We start from the raw sequence: 15,071 nt of genomic DNA, 5'->3' as shown, positions 1-15,071 counted from the left end.
AGGCAAGCTTATACAGTGGAGAAAAGACAGCCTCTTTAATAAGTGGTGCTGGGAAAATTGGACAGATACATGTAAAAGTATGAAATTAGAACACTCCCTGACACCATACACAAAAATAAACTCAAAATGGATTAAAGACCTAAGTGTAAGGCCAGACACTATAAAACTCTTAGAGGAAAACATAGGCAGAACACTCTATGACATAAATCACAGCAAGATCCTTTTTGACCCAGCTCCTAGAGAAATGGAAATAAGAACACAAATAAACAAATGGGACCTAATGAAACTTAAAAGCTTTTGCACAGCAAAGGAAACCATAAACAAGACCAAAAGACAACCCTCAGAATGGGAGAAAATATTTGCAAATGAAGCAACTGACAAAGGATTAATCTCCAAGATTTACAAGCAGCTCATGCAGCTCAATAACAAAAAAACAAACAACCCAATCCAAAAATGGGCAGAAGACCTAAATAGACATTTCTCCAAAGAAGATATACAGATTCCCAACAGACACATGAAAGAATGCTCAACATCATTAATCATTAGAGAAATGCAAATCAAAACTACAATGAGGTATCATCTCACACCGGTCAGAATGGCCATCATCAAAAAATCTACAAACAATAAATGCTGGAGAGGGTGTGGAGAAAAGGGAACACTCTTGCACTGTCGGTGGGAATGTAAATTGATACAGCCACTATGGAGAACAGTATGGAGGTTCCTTAAAAAACTAAAAATAGAACTACCATACGACCCAGCAATCCCACTACTGGGCATATACCCTGAGAAAACCATAATTCAAAAAGAGTCATGTACCAAAATGTTCATTGCAGCTCTATTTACAATCGCCAGGACATGGAAGCAACCTAAGTGTCCATCATCGGATGAATGGATAAAGAAGATGTGGCACATATATACAATGGAATATTACTTAGCCATAAAAAGAAATGAAATGGAGGTATTTGTAATGAGGTGGATGGAGTTAGAGTCTGTCATACAGAGTGAAGTAAGTCAGAAAGAGAAAAACAAATACAGTATGCTAACACATATATATGGAATCTAAGGGAAAAAAAAAAAAGCCATGAAGAACCTAGTGGCAAGATGGGAATAAAGACACAGACCTACTAAAGAATGGACTTGAGGATATGGGGAGGGGGAGGGGTGAGATGTGACAGGATGAGAGAGTGTCATGGACATATACACACTACCAAATGTAAAATAGATAGCTAGTGGGAAGCAGCCGCATAGCACAGGGAGATCAGCACGGTGCTTTGTGACCGCCTGGGGGGGTGGGATGGGGAGGGTGGGAGGGAGGGATATGCGGGAGGGAGGAGATATGGGAACGTGTGTATATCTGTAGCTGATTCACTTTGTTATAAAGCAGAAACTAACACACCATTGTGAAGCAATTATACTTCAATAAAGATGTTTAAAAAAAAAAAAAAAAGGTCATACACCACTATCAAGTGGGATTTATCCCAGGGATGCAAGGATTCTTCAATACATGCAAATCAATCAATGTGATACACCATATTAACAAATTGAAGAATAAAAACCATATGATCATCTCAATAGATGCAGAAAAAGCTTTTGACAAAATTCAACACCCATTTATGATAAAAACTCTCCAGAAAGTGGGCATAGAGGGAACCTACCTCAACATAATAAAGGCCATATACGACAAACCCACAGCAAACATCATTCTCAACAGCGAAAAACTGAAAGCATTTCCTCTAAGATCAGGAATGAGACAAGGATGCCCACTCTCACCACTATTATTCAACACAGTTTTGGAAGTCCTAGCCACAGCAATCAGAGAAGAAAAAGAAATAAAAGGAATACAAATTGGAAAAGAAGAAGTAAAACTGTCACTGTTTGCAGATGACATGATACTATACATAGAGAATCCTAAAACTGCCACCAGAAAACTACTAGAGCTAATTAATGAATTTGGTAAAGTTGCAGGATACAAAATTAATGCACAGAAATCTCTTGCATTCCTATACACTGATGATGAAAAATCTGAAAGGGAAATTATGAAAACACTCCCATTTACCATTGCAACAAAAAGAATAAAATACCTAGGAATAAACCTACCTAGGGAGACAAAAGACCTGTATGCAGAAAACTATAAGACACTGATGAAAGAAATTAAAGATGATACCAACAGATGGAGAGATATTCCATGTTCTTCGATTGGAAGAATCAATATTGTGCAAATGACTATACTACCCAAAGCAATCTACAGATTCAATGCAATCCCTATCAAATTACCAATGGCATTTTTTACGGAACTAGAACAAATCATCTTAAAATTTGTATGGAGACACAAAAGACCCCAAATAGCCAAAGCAGTCTTGAGGGAAAGAAACGGAGCTGGAGGAATCAGACTCCCTGACTTCAGACTATACTACAAAGCTACAGTAATCAAGACAATATGGTACTGGCACAAAAACAGAAACATAGATCAATGGAACAAGATAGAAAGCCCAGAGATAAACCCACGCACCTATGGTCAACTAATCTATGACAAAGGAGGCAAAGATATACAATGGAGAAAAGACAGTCTCTTCAATAAGTGGTGCTGGGAAAACTGGACAGCTACATGTAAAAGAATGAAATTAGAATACTCCCTAACACCATACACAAAAATAAACTCAAAATGGATTAGAGACCTAAATGTAAGACTGGACACTATAAAACTCTTAGAGGAAAACATAGGTAGAACACTCTTTGACATAAATCACAGCAAGATCTTTTTTGATCCACCTCCTAGAGTAATGGAAATAAAAAAAAAAATAAACAAATGGGACCTAATGAAACTTAAAAGCTTTTGCACAGCAAAGGAAACCATAAACAAGATGAAAAGACAACCCTCAGAATGGGAGAAAATATTTGCAAACGAATCAATGGACAAAGGATTAATCTCCAAAATATATAAGCAGCTCATGCAGGTCAATATTAAAGAAACAAACAACCCAATCCAAAAATGGGCAGAAGACCTAAATAGACATTTCTCCAAAGAAGACATACAGATGGCCACGAAGCACATGAAAAGATGCTCAACATCACTAATTATTAGAGAAATGCAAATCAAAACTACAATGCGGTATCACCTCACACCAGTTAGAATGGGCATCATCAGAAAATCTACAAACAACAAATGCTGGAGAGGATGTGGAGAAAAGGGAACCCTCTTGCACTTTTGGTGGGAATGTAAATTGATACAGCCACTATGGAGAACAATATGGAGGTTCTTTAAAAAACTAAAAATAGATTTACCATATGACCCAGCAATCCCACTACTGGGCATATACCCAGAGAAAACCGTAATTCAAAAAGACACATGCACCCGAATGTTCATTGCAGCACTATTTACAATAGCCAGGTCATGGAAGCAACCTAAATGCCCATCAGCAGACGAATGGATAAAGAAGTTGTGGTACATATATACAATGGAATATTACTCAGCCATAAAAAGGAACGAAATTGAGTCACTTGTAGAGACGTGGATGGATCTAGAGACTGTCATACAGAGTGAAGTAAGTCAGAAAGAGAAAAACAAATATCGTATATTAACGCATGTATGTGGAACCTAGAAAAATGGTACAGATGAACCAGGTTGCAGGGCAGAAGTTGAGACACAGATGTAGAGAACAAACGTATGGACACCAAGGGGGGAAAACTGCGGTGGGGTGGGGATGGCGGTGTGCTGAATTGGGCGATTGGGATTGACATGTATACAGTGATGTGTATAAAATTGATGACTGATTTTAAAAAATAAATAAATAAAATAAAGTATTCAATCTTTCTGCCTAGGGCTATTTTTCAGACTTTAGCACTGGGACATGGAGCCCAGGTAGAGAATGGTGGTCTTCCCAAGCTGAGATAGTAGAGATCAGAGTTCAAGGCAGCTGAACAAACTGGAATTTGCAGGCCAGAGAACTAGAGAAAAAGGAGTTATGTGATGGAGGGAGACAGAAATCTGCCTGGGGGTTCTCCCATAGATCTTTGTTACAGAACTGGGATGTAAATATATAGAAAAAAAATTGCCATGAGCCCTAGGAGAGGGTGACTATGGTAAAACTGAGAGATGAATGAATACAGATACCTGAAATCATACTGGACTGGGTGATGGAGTTATAGTTCAACCAGAGTGGAGAGACTTCATGGAGAACATTGGGCATTCATTTAAGACAATAGAGAGACTATAACTTGGCAATGAAAATCATGCCCTCAAACAAGAGTCATATCCTGGCACTAAGGCCAAAACTAAAGTAGAGTGGCTCAAAGATTAAAAACCAAGTCTGAAAGGATCTAAAGGACCCACTGGTAATTTAAGTAAAATGTCCTTTAAAGGAAAACACAAAATCCATTGTCTACAATGCACTGTCTCAATGTAAAATATATAATCTAAGATAACTAGACCAGGAAAAAAAAAAAAGGAAATACCAACCATAATCCAGGAGAAGCAGTACTTTGTATAGCCCAGATGTTTGAAATACCAGATAAGAACTTTAAAAACACCTGTTATAAATATGATTCAGGGCTTAAAGGAAAAGGTGGACATAGTGAATGAACATGTGGGAACTCTCAGAACTAGAAATTCTATTTCTTTCTACTCTATATTTTTCCTATTTTAGAACTTCATATGGGGTCATATAGTATGTACCCTTTTGTACCAGATTTTTCTCTTGGCAAGTTGTCAAGCATTCATCTATTATTGTGTGGCAAGTAGTTTATTGCAAAGTAAACAGTGAAGTAGTTAGATGCTTACACCTAAATGTAGAATCAGTGATTACAATAGCTACAAGTATAGACAGATACGAAAGTGCTTTCTTCATGACCCATTATCTCAAGAAATGTAGCAAATTGTGATGAAACTTTTCAAAATGGTGAATACTGGTTAATAAAAATCTAAAACAAATACACATTTTTTTTAATTTATAAAAGAGTTGTATTTAAATAAACGTTTCAGGGTATATAAAACCATGTTTAAAAACTATTTCTATGAAGAATGGATTAAAGTTCTAAAATTACATAATGATTCATAGATGTCAGCTATTTCAATGTTTGGTGGGATATTTGATAATTGTATGGGATGTGGGACAACTCTGCTTCAGGCAGTATTCTTATATGTTTTGTAGGACATTTAGCATTCTTAGATACCACTCAATAAATGCCAGTGACATTATGACACCAAAAATCCCCCCACACAATTTCCAAAATGTCCCTTAGGGAAGGGTAATATTCCTAATGATAATAGCAACTCTGTCTTTTCATCATAGCCTTAAAACTGTTAGATTAATGCGTTTTTAAAATGTTGAAAAGATCAAGAGACGAACCACAAACTAGGAGAAAATATTTGCAAAGACACATCTGATTAAAGACTGTTATCCAAAATATATAAATAACTTTTAAAAATCAATAAGAAAATGAACAACTCATTTCAGAAAATGGGTCAAAGACCTGAACAGACACAAAGGAGATATCCAAATGGCAAATAAGCATATGAAAAGATGCTATTCATCATTGGTCATCAGGGAAAAGCAAATTAAAACAATGAGATATAAGTACCTACCTATTAGAACGGCCAAAACCCCAAACACTGACAACACCAAATGCTGACACTGACGAGGATGTGGAGCAACAGGAACTCTCGTTCATTGCTGGTGGGAATACAAAATGAAACATCCTTTTTGGAAGAGAGTTTGGCAGTTTGTCACTAAACTAAATGTACTCTAACCATACAATTCAGCAGTCATGCTCCTTGGTATTTACCCAAATGAGTTGGAAACTTATGTGCACATAAAAAAACTGCTCATGGATGTTTATAGCAGCTTTATTCATTATTTACAAAATATAGAAGCAACCAAGATGTCTTCCAGTAGGTGAATGGAAAAATAAACCATGGTACATCCAGACAATGGAATATTATTCAGTGCGAAAAATAAATGAGCATATAAAGCCATGAAAAGACGTGGAGGAACCCTAAACGCATATTGCTAAGTGAAAGAAGTTAATCTGAAAAAGCTACATACTGTATGATTCCAACTATATGACATTCTTGAAAAGACAAAAGCACAGGGACAGTAAAAAGGCACTGCTTGCCAGAGGTTGGTGGTTGGGGGATGAATAGGTGGAGCACAGGATTTTTAGGGCAGTGAAACTACTCTGTAGGATACTATAATGATGAATACATGTCAAGATATACTTGTCCAAACCCACAGAACGTACAACACCAAGAGTGAACCCTAATATAAACTGTGGACTTTGAATGACAATGATGTATGAATGTAGGTTCATCGATTGTAACAAATCTGGTGGAGGATACAGATAGATAATGGAGGAGGCTCCAAACATGTGGCGATAAGGGGTATACAGGAAATCTGTCTACCTGTCTCTCAATTTTACTGTGAACATAAAACTGCTCTAAAATAGTTAAATCTTTTTTTTTTAAGGGTGGTAAGCTTTCAAAGAGTTTAAAAAATGATAAGACAAAAATATGCCTTAAAAATCCTTAATAGATACTCAAATTTCTGGATAGTATATTACTTATATTTTCCAGAAGATTGACTACCTACCCCTCTCAATGCCTGACTTCAACTTTCACTGCTATTTTATCTTCATTTTCTCTTTATTCATATATTGGGTTGGCCACAAAGTGCCTTCAGTTTTTAAGTAAAAATAAAAGACATCTTTAACTTTGTTCAATAAAGTATTCACCATTTTGTTCCACTACCTTCTGCCATTTTTCAGGCAACTTCATCATAATTCCATCTTCCCAAAACTTTTTATCTTTTTGAGAAAAGAACTGTTCCAGGTACCTTTTACAGTCTTCCAGGGAATTAAATTTTTTCCATTAAGAGAATTTTGTAAAGACCGAAATAAATGGAAATCCAAAGGTGCAATGTCTGGTGAATACGGTGGATGAGTCGGAACTTCCCAGCCAAGCTGTAACAGCTTTTGCCTGGTCATCAAAGAAACATGCTGGTCTTGCGTTATCCTGATGGAAGATTATGCGTTTTCTGTTGACTAATTCTGGACACTTTTCATCAAGTGCTGCTTTCAGTTGGTCTAATTGGGAGCAGTATTTGTTGGAATTAATCATTTGGTTTTCCGGAAGGAGCTCATAATAGAGGATTTCCTTCCAATCCCACCATATACACAACATCACTTTCTTTGGATAAAGACCAGCCTTTGGTGTGGTTGCTGGTGGTTCATTTCGCTTGCCCCACAATCTCTTCCGTCCCACATTATTGTACAATATCCACTTTTCATCGCCCATCTCGATTTGTTTTAAAAACGGAACATTTTCATTACGTTTCAGTAGAGAATCGCATGCGGAAATACGGTCAAGGTTTTTTTTTCACTTAACTTATGTGGAACCCAAACATCAAAGCGATGAACATAACCAAGCTGGTGCAAATGATTTTCAATGCTTGATTTGGCTATTTTGAGTATGTCTGCTGTCTCCTGTGTGGTATAACGCTGATTGTTCTTAATTAATGTCTCGATTTGATCGCTATCAACTTCAACTGCTCTACCCGACCGTACAGCATTATCCAGCAAGAAATCTCCAGCACGAAATTTGGCAAACCACTTTTGACACATTCGATCAGTCAGCACCTTCTCCATACATTGCACAAATCTTTTTTTGCATTTCAGTTGCGTTTTTAACCTCTCTTGAAATAATAAAGCATAATGTGCCGAAAATGTTGCTTTTCTTCCATCTTCAATATTAAAACAGCTACACAAAAATTCACCAATTTTGGTAAGTTTTTTTTAATGCACACTGATATGACAGCTGTCACAACACAATCTAACAGAACTGTTTTGAATGAAGTTAAAGACAACTGAGGCTACTAGAGCCATCTACGGAAAAAAGACAAACAAACTTTTTGGCCAACCCCAATACTTCCCTTTATTTTAAAATACGTGCTAGTTATCCCTAGTGATATAAAACAAACTTAATTCCATTGTTTCCTCTAGTTGTCTTCCTCTGCTCTCTACAGCCCAAGTCTGTAAGAGACTGGCCTCTATTTGCTACCTTCAATTTCTCACTTCCTAACCACTAAGGTATCTGGTGTCTGTTACAGACTGGCTCCTAAAACAACTCATTACAGCCACTAATTACCTTCTAATTGCTTCTTTTCAATCTTCATTCTATTTCTCTCTGTGTAGCATTCGTCTATTATTTTTCTTTCAGCCATAATAGTAAATATTCACAGTAAATTCCTGGCTAAGGATGAGGCACAATGTTAAGTGCATCACATATACTATCCTCTAAGGTAGGTATTATTATTCTCCTTCTTTTACACATGGGGAAACGGAAATATTGTGAGGGTAACTTGCTCACTGTCAAACAGCTGTTAAGTGGTGGAGGTTAGCTTTACATCAGGTTAGTATGACCCCTAAGGTGGATCCCTTAGCTACTCCTGATAATGAGTATGTAATTATTGCAGAAGATTTGGAAAATGTAATACAGTACTGTTATGGGTTGAATTGTGTCCTCCTAAAAAGATGTGTTGAAGACCTAACCCTTGGTACCTGTAAACATCACCTTATTTGGAAACAGAGTCTTTTCAGATGTAATCATATTAAGATTAGGTCATTTGGGTGGGCACTAATGTAATACGATTGGTGTTCTTTTAAGAGGGTAGCTTGAGCACATAGATAAACACGGTGGGAAGATGATGTTATATCAGACATACAAGTAGAATGCCATTTGCAAATAGGATTAGAGTGATGCAGCTGCAAGCCAAAGAATGCCAGAGTGCCAGCAAACCACCAGAAGCTAGAAAGAGGCTCCTCTACAGGTGTCAGAGGGCACACAGCCCTGCCAACACCTTGGTTTCAGGCTTCTAGCTTCCAGGAACTAGGAGACAATAAGTCTCTGTTGTTTTAAGCCACCTAGCTTGTGGTACTTTGTTTAATGGCATCCCTATGAAACTAGTACAAGTATAACCAGAAACATGGAACAATGATATCACCACTGTTAACACTGATATATTTATGTCTAGTCTTTTTCTATGTGTGTGCATTCATTAAAAAAGGAGGTGTTACACTGAACATTCAGTTCAGAATTTTGCTTAAGTTAAAATTATGAGGATTTTGCCAACTTATTAAAATGTGTACAAAGCAATTCACAATGACTACATAAAATTTCTTTGTATAAACGTTTCATTTATTTAACCATTTATCATTGGGTGTTTTGATTATTCTCAGTGATAACACAGTGATAATCATCTCTAAATCTCTGCCCATATTTGGGAATATTTTTATAAACTAGTTTGGAAGAAGTGAAATTGCTCAACAAATGATATATTTTTTACATGTCTTTCCCTGATTCTCTCTGGTAAACTAGCTGACCTACGGTTTAGTTTGTATCTCTCAAGAAGATATCAGGCCCCCAAATTTTGTTTACACAAAAATGTACTGTTTCTAAGAATGCCCTTAGACTTGAAATTCCCCACACTCTGTTTCAAATATAGTTAGTTCCCTACGGAGAACCTTCAGGACTCTCTGTTTAAAGGCCTGTCCACACCACTGATCAAAACACCTGACCACTGCTCTGAAGCTGGGGGAAGAGAGTGGTCTTCTTCTTTGGGGTGCCTGCCTCTGTTGGAGTAATACCCCACTTTAGGAGCAAGGCAGTGGTGGGGACAGTAGCCTCTAATCTTCTCAGCTTCTTAGTCTTTCCTAGCATGGAGCCTCTGCCCTACAACAAGCTGGGTGAGGGCAATCACAGTCGCAGTATTCCCAGCATACTGCACTGAGGTTAAGCACCCACCCTGTGAATGGGGACCAGGCGGAAAAAGAGAACTCCCAATCTCTATGGCCGCAATCGCCTGGGATTTAGTCTCTGCAACTTGTAGCTCTAAAGATGAGAAGTTCTCGGTAGCTGCTCCTCCCAGGAAGCACCACAGTGCTGGACTGGGAACTGGGGAAAGAGGGAGCCCTGGGTTCTTGGCTGTACTCACCTGAAGTGGAGTTTCTGTCACAATGAGCTGGGAGAAGGAGCTGGTTATAATTCAGATTCTACACACTCTTGCTGTTCTTACTGAGTTATAGCAGACTTTCTTGCCTAACTATTTCTTCACTTGCTGTATGCTCTTGTTACTGAACCAGGTTCATCTTGCCCAGCGCACAGCAAGCGAAACGCTGAGACACTGAGCTCCGTAGCAAAGAGAGGGTTTATTCGCATGGCAGTCAAGCAAGGATACGGAAGAACAAATCCCAAACCCACCTCCCCAAAGGCAAGGGCACGAGTATTTATGGGATAACGAATAAAGAAGCAGGGCGGCCTGAGGCGTGGGGAGTGTAGGGAAAGGTGATTGGAAAAAGGTGCCGTAATTGTCCTTCTGCGCAGGTGTAACTAACTACAGGCCTCTGCAGTTCAAACGTGGAGGCGCTTAGCACCATCTGAGGGTGGAGTTTTCAGCCCTCTGACGTCAAAAGGTCACAGAGAGGACATTCATGCCTGCCCAGTTGGAGGGCTGGCGATACTATCCAGTCTTAATCAGCCCAGCTCAAACTAGATGCAGCTGACTGCAAGTGCTTGGAAAATAACTCAGGCAGACATCTTACTGTTTAGGCCATGTGCTGCTTGGAGGACCCGTAAGTCTTAAAATGACCTTGATTAGTGAAGACAGATGAAATGAATTTGACCAACCATTATGCATGGTTTTACTCTTACAATTTCCAGACACTTCAAATGGTTGCTTTTTAAATAATTTTCACCAGCTACACTTGTTTCACTGGGGAGCAGGTCACAGAGCTCCTCATTGCCATTCCATAAGTAGAACCCCCAACATATACTTTATGTATTATTTTGATTTACTGACCCAACAATACTAAAAATTTTCAAGTAATCAAAAATATTAAAAACTAATTTTAAAAAACAGCCTGAGACAGCATTATAGGGGTGCTGAGATGGAGTAATAATCTTTCTGTGTCCAAAGAAGGGCTCTAAAGCTGTCTAAGTTAGACCTGGGTCCTCTCAGACTGAGTGGGGATAATTCATACAGCCCGCTGTGGATGTGACCAGAGACAGAGCGATGGGTGCCTCAGTACAGACAGATGACTACTGAAGACTGACGCTCACCTGGGCCTTGGAGCTAAATAAGCCCATAGAGCCTGGGCTTATTTAAGCCCATCTTAAGTTTCTGCCATCTGGCAGAATAGGGGATTGGGAAAAAATTGAGTTGCATAAGTGACTTTCTTACACCATGAACATTATGGACCAGGATCTAGATCTGATAAAGTGTAGGCAATTCTTTTGACAAGTTTAGTGGAAGGGCGGGAGCTCAGGGAGAGAAAAGGGATGAATAAATCTGAGAGGTTTTGTTTTCTCCTTTTAAGTAAGAATGCTTAAGAGCTCATGGGAAGGATTTGGTTCAGCAGGAAAGGCTAAGGATACCACAGGAAGGAGATCATTGACAGCATGAGGGTCCTGAGGCTGGTGAGGGGACCAGCTTCTTTACTATTGAAAAGACAGAGCTGATAACTGGTATAAATTCAGTTTAGTTTGTTACATTTGATGGCTAAAATATGAGGGTATATGTATCTGATGGCTTCTATTTTCTTTGTGAAGTAGGAGCAAAAGTGATCTTCCAAAAGGGGAGAATTGGTTAAAAGTTTGAGCAGAGAAAGTTTGAAGGTTCACTAAAATGGGCAGAAAGAGTGAGCTGACAAGAGGTTCAGACTGCCGGGCAGGGTGGAAGGGTAGCGCGAGGCTACGGATTCCAGGTGTAGAGGCTACTAACTGATCTGACTCTCATTTTCTCCGGCTGTGCTCGGCCACCCTGGAGCAGGAACGGAGAAGGCCAATGATTGGAGTCATCCAGGGCTGGGATTTATATGAGAAAATAACTGCTCAAAATCTCTCTTCATATATTTTTAAAACACACATCTTATATAGCTGTTCTCCAAATTAAACAGATCCTTTCTTTTAAATTTTATGATGTCTATTTCCCATCCCTTTGATAGTTGTTTTTATCTTCCCAGGCTCTTTTCCAGGTTTCCCATTGTCTTTCACAAATTAGAGGAGCAGTACTGTGCAGTGGTTAAGATGAGACTTCTGGCACCAGTCTGCTAGGGACAAATCTTACATCTAGAACTTACTTCCTGTGTGATCTTAGACAAATCACATCGTCCCTGTGTGCTTCAGTTTTTTCATCTGTAAAATGGGTGGTGTGATAATAATAACATCCCCCCACCCACCCAGTACTTAGAGGGTTGCTTTGAGGATTAAATGAGCTAATGTATGTACTATGCTGAGTATGACTTGTTATTGTAATTTAAATGAAATACTCAAGCTGGGAGCAGAATGAGATATGAAGGATTACATTCTGGCCTTTATGTCTAAGCAATATTTAATACATCCCAATATTGCACAGCTTCTCTTTCTCCTTTTCCCACAAAGTCATGAGGAAAGGTCTAAGTCTTACATTTATTTGAGTCATTCTTTCACATCTTCTATTCAAGGCACTAATTTTTGTCTCTAAGTATTTACAACTGGACCAGATTGGTTCCTAGCCTTTATCTGCATGTCCTTTGCTTCCAAATCCATCTCTTCTTGGCTAACCGCTTCTGAAAATGCTGTACCTTTTCTTCCTTACAGGTAAACTAAACAGTCCTGATTATGGCCCATTTTTATAAAGCACAAAGTCTTCAATTAGTCTGTATGCCCTCTTAAGGCAGGTAATGTGATTTCTACCCGTTAGTAGCCTTAGCACCCAGGAAGTTGTTCTACATAAAGTATGAAATAAAACCAGTAGATGGTGATGATGTTGATGGTGGTGGTGATGATGATGATGATAGTACCACAACTTCTCATCCTTAGTTTCTCTATTCATTGATCTTTATGGCGGCAACAGAGGGTAGAGAAGGGAATATGGGGCTCTGAGGTTCAAGTCCTAGTTCTATCACTGACGGGTTGTATAGCCTCAAATTTAAAGACAAACACAACACTGTAAATTGTTCAGTAACTTATTAGCTACTTTCTCTCTCTCCCCTCACATTCTTACCCACCATTACTCTTAGAACCACTAACAGAACAATCTCCTTCCCAAGCCACCCCCTTCCTAAAACTTCCTACGCCTGCTTACCAAGAGTCAGGGTGGGGATACATTTTTCTGCCTACATTCCTTCATGCCACCACCTTGTCACTCCCAATCTCATGGATTTCCCCCTCATTCACGAAGCAGGTTTATTTCATGTTACGTTTATTTTTAAATGTCTTCCTTCAATTCTTCTTCTCAGGCAATACCCTATTTTGCAACATGCTTGCCTCCTTCCCCTAAGATCCCTAACTCTTTTTCTGCCTCTATTCACAGTTGCTGAATTTCTGTGCTATGATACCTTTCATAATTGGAAGACTTTATCATTTTCCCCTAAATATTAGACATGACTTCCATTTTCTCACAATGTGAAAAATACACAACTTTTTTGCCTTTAACAGGATATCTGTTCAACGTGAGTTCAGCTGCACTGTCTGTAAATGTTTTATAATAAGTGCTAAAGAGGAGAGATGATCTCATCTACTCAGTATAGGAAGATATATAAAGATAATTCATAAACTTCTGATTGTGTGATGCCTTGAGAAAGGGAAAAAATTAAAACATCTTTGGCTCTGACAAGAATCATATATATACAGATGGCCAAGAAGCACATGAAAAGCTGCTCAACATCACTAATTATTAGAGAAATGCAAATCAAAACTACAATGAGGTATCACCTCACACCAGTTAGAATGGGCATCATCAGAAAATCTACAAACAACAAATGCTGGAGAGGGTGTGGAGAAAAGGGAACCCTCTTGCACTGCTGGTGGGAATGTAAATTGATACAGCCACTATGGAGAACAGTATAGAGGTTCTTTTAAAAACTAAAAATAGAACTACCATATGACCCAGCAATCCCACTACTGGGCATATACCCAGAGAAAACCATAATTCAAAAAGACACAGGCACCCCAATGTTCATTGCAGCACTATTTACAATAGCCAGGACATGGAAGCAACCTAAATGCCCATTGACAGACGAATGGATAAGGAAGATGTGGTACATATATACAATGGACTATTACTCAGCCATAAAAAGGAACAAAACTGGGTCATTTGTTGAGATGTGGATGGATCTAGAGACTGTCATACAGAGTGAAGTAAGTCAGAAAGAGAAAAACAAATATCGTATATTAACACATATATGTGGAACCTAGAAAAATGGTACACATGGACCGGTTTGCAGGGCAGAAATTGAGACACAGATGTAGAGAACAAACGTATGGACACCAAAGCGGGGAAAGTGGGGGTGGTGGTGGTGTGATGAATTGGGAGATTGGGATTGACATGTACACACTGATGTGTATAAAATGGATGACTAATAAGAACCTGCAGTATAAAAAAAAAAAAGAATCATATATTTCCATCTTTGATTACAAAATAATGACATACACCCTTCTGTCACACACAAAATATTAAATACTAATGAAGATCTTTAAATACTTTACAAGAAAAAAAGGTGGCCATTTCACATTAAAATCTTTATATGAGAGCGGAGGTTTCATATCTAGTTTAAAGTACTTATTCAATTAAGGCTGTGAAATACTGAAGAAAAGAGGGGCGAGATGGAAGAAAGGAAAGAAAGAGGGAGAAAACACAAAAACATCTGGTAAATTCTGAGTAAATGATTCTATGTACAGTGGCATTTAATGTGAGAAATTTCACCCACACAAATCCCAAACTGTGCTTTCGAATATTTTTAAACAGCATCTTTGTTTTGCACCTTTCTCAAGGTATTTCCGGCTTGATTAAAGTACCTCTCTGACTTTACCCCTAAGTTATGAGTACTCTATTACATATAATAATCCCACAGCCATTCTCCTTTCAAATAAAGACCACATTATTTTAGATGTCATGTCCATTAAGCAACTATTTTTTTTAAACAAATGTACCCAAACTTCCAAATGTAGAAGAACATGATTTTCCTGGAGAGCTTTATGCTTATTCCAAGAATGCATCCATTTCTCAAAATATTGTTTGAATTCCTCTTTGGAATCACCTTCG

Source organism: Eschrichtius robustus, chromosome 1, assembly GCF_028021215.1.
Source record: "Eschrichtius robustus isolate mEscRob2 chromosome 1, mEscRob2.pri, whole genome shotgun sequence".
In the NCBI taxonomy this organism is placed as follows: domain Eukaryota; kingdom Metazoa; phylum Chordata; class Mammalia; order Artiodactyla; family Eschrichtiidae; genus Eschrichtius; species Eschrichtius robustus.
Note: the sequence above shows the minus strand (reverse complement) of the source record.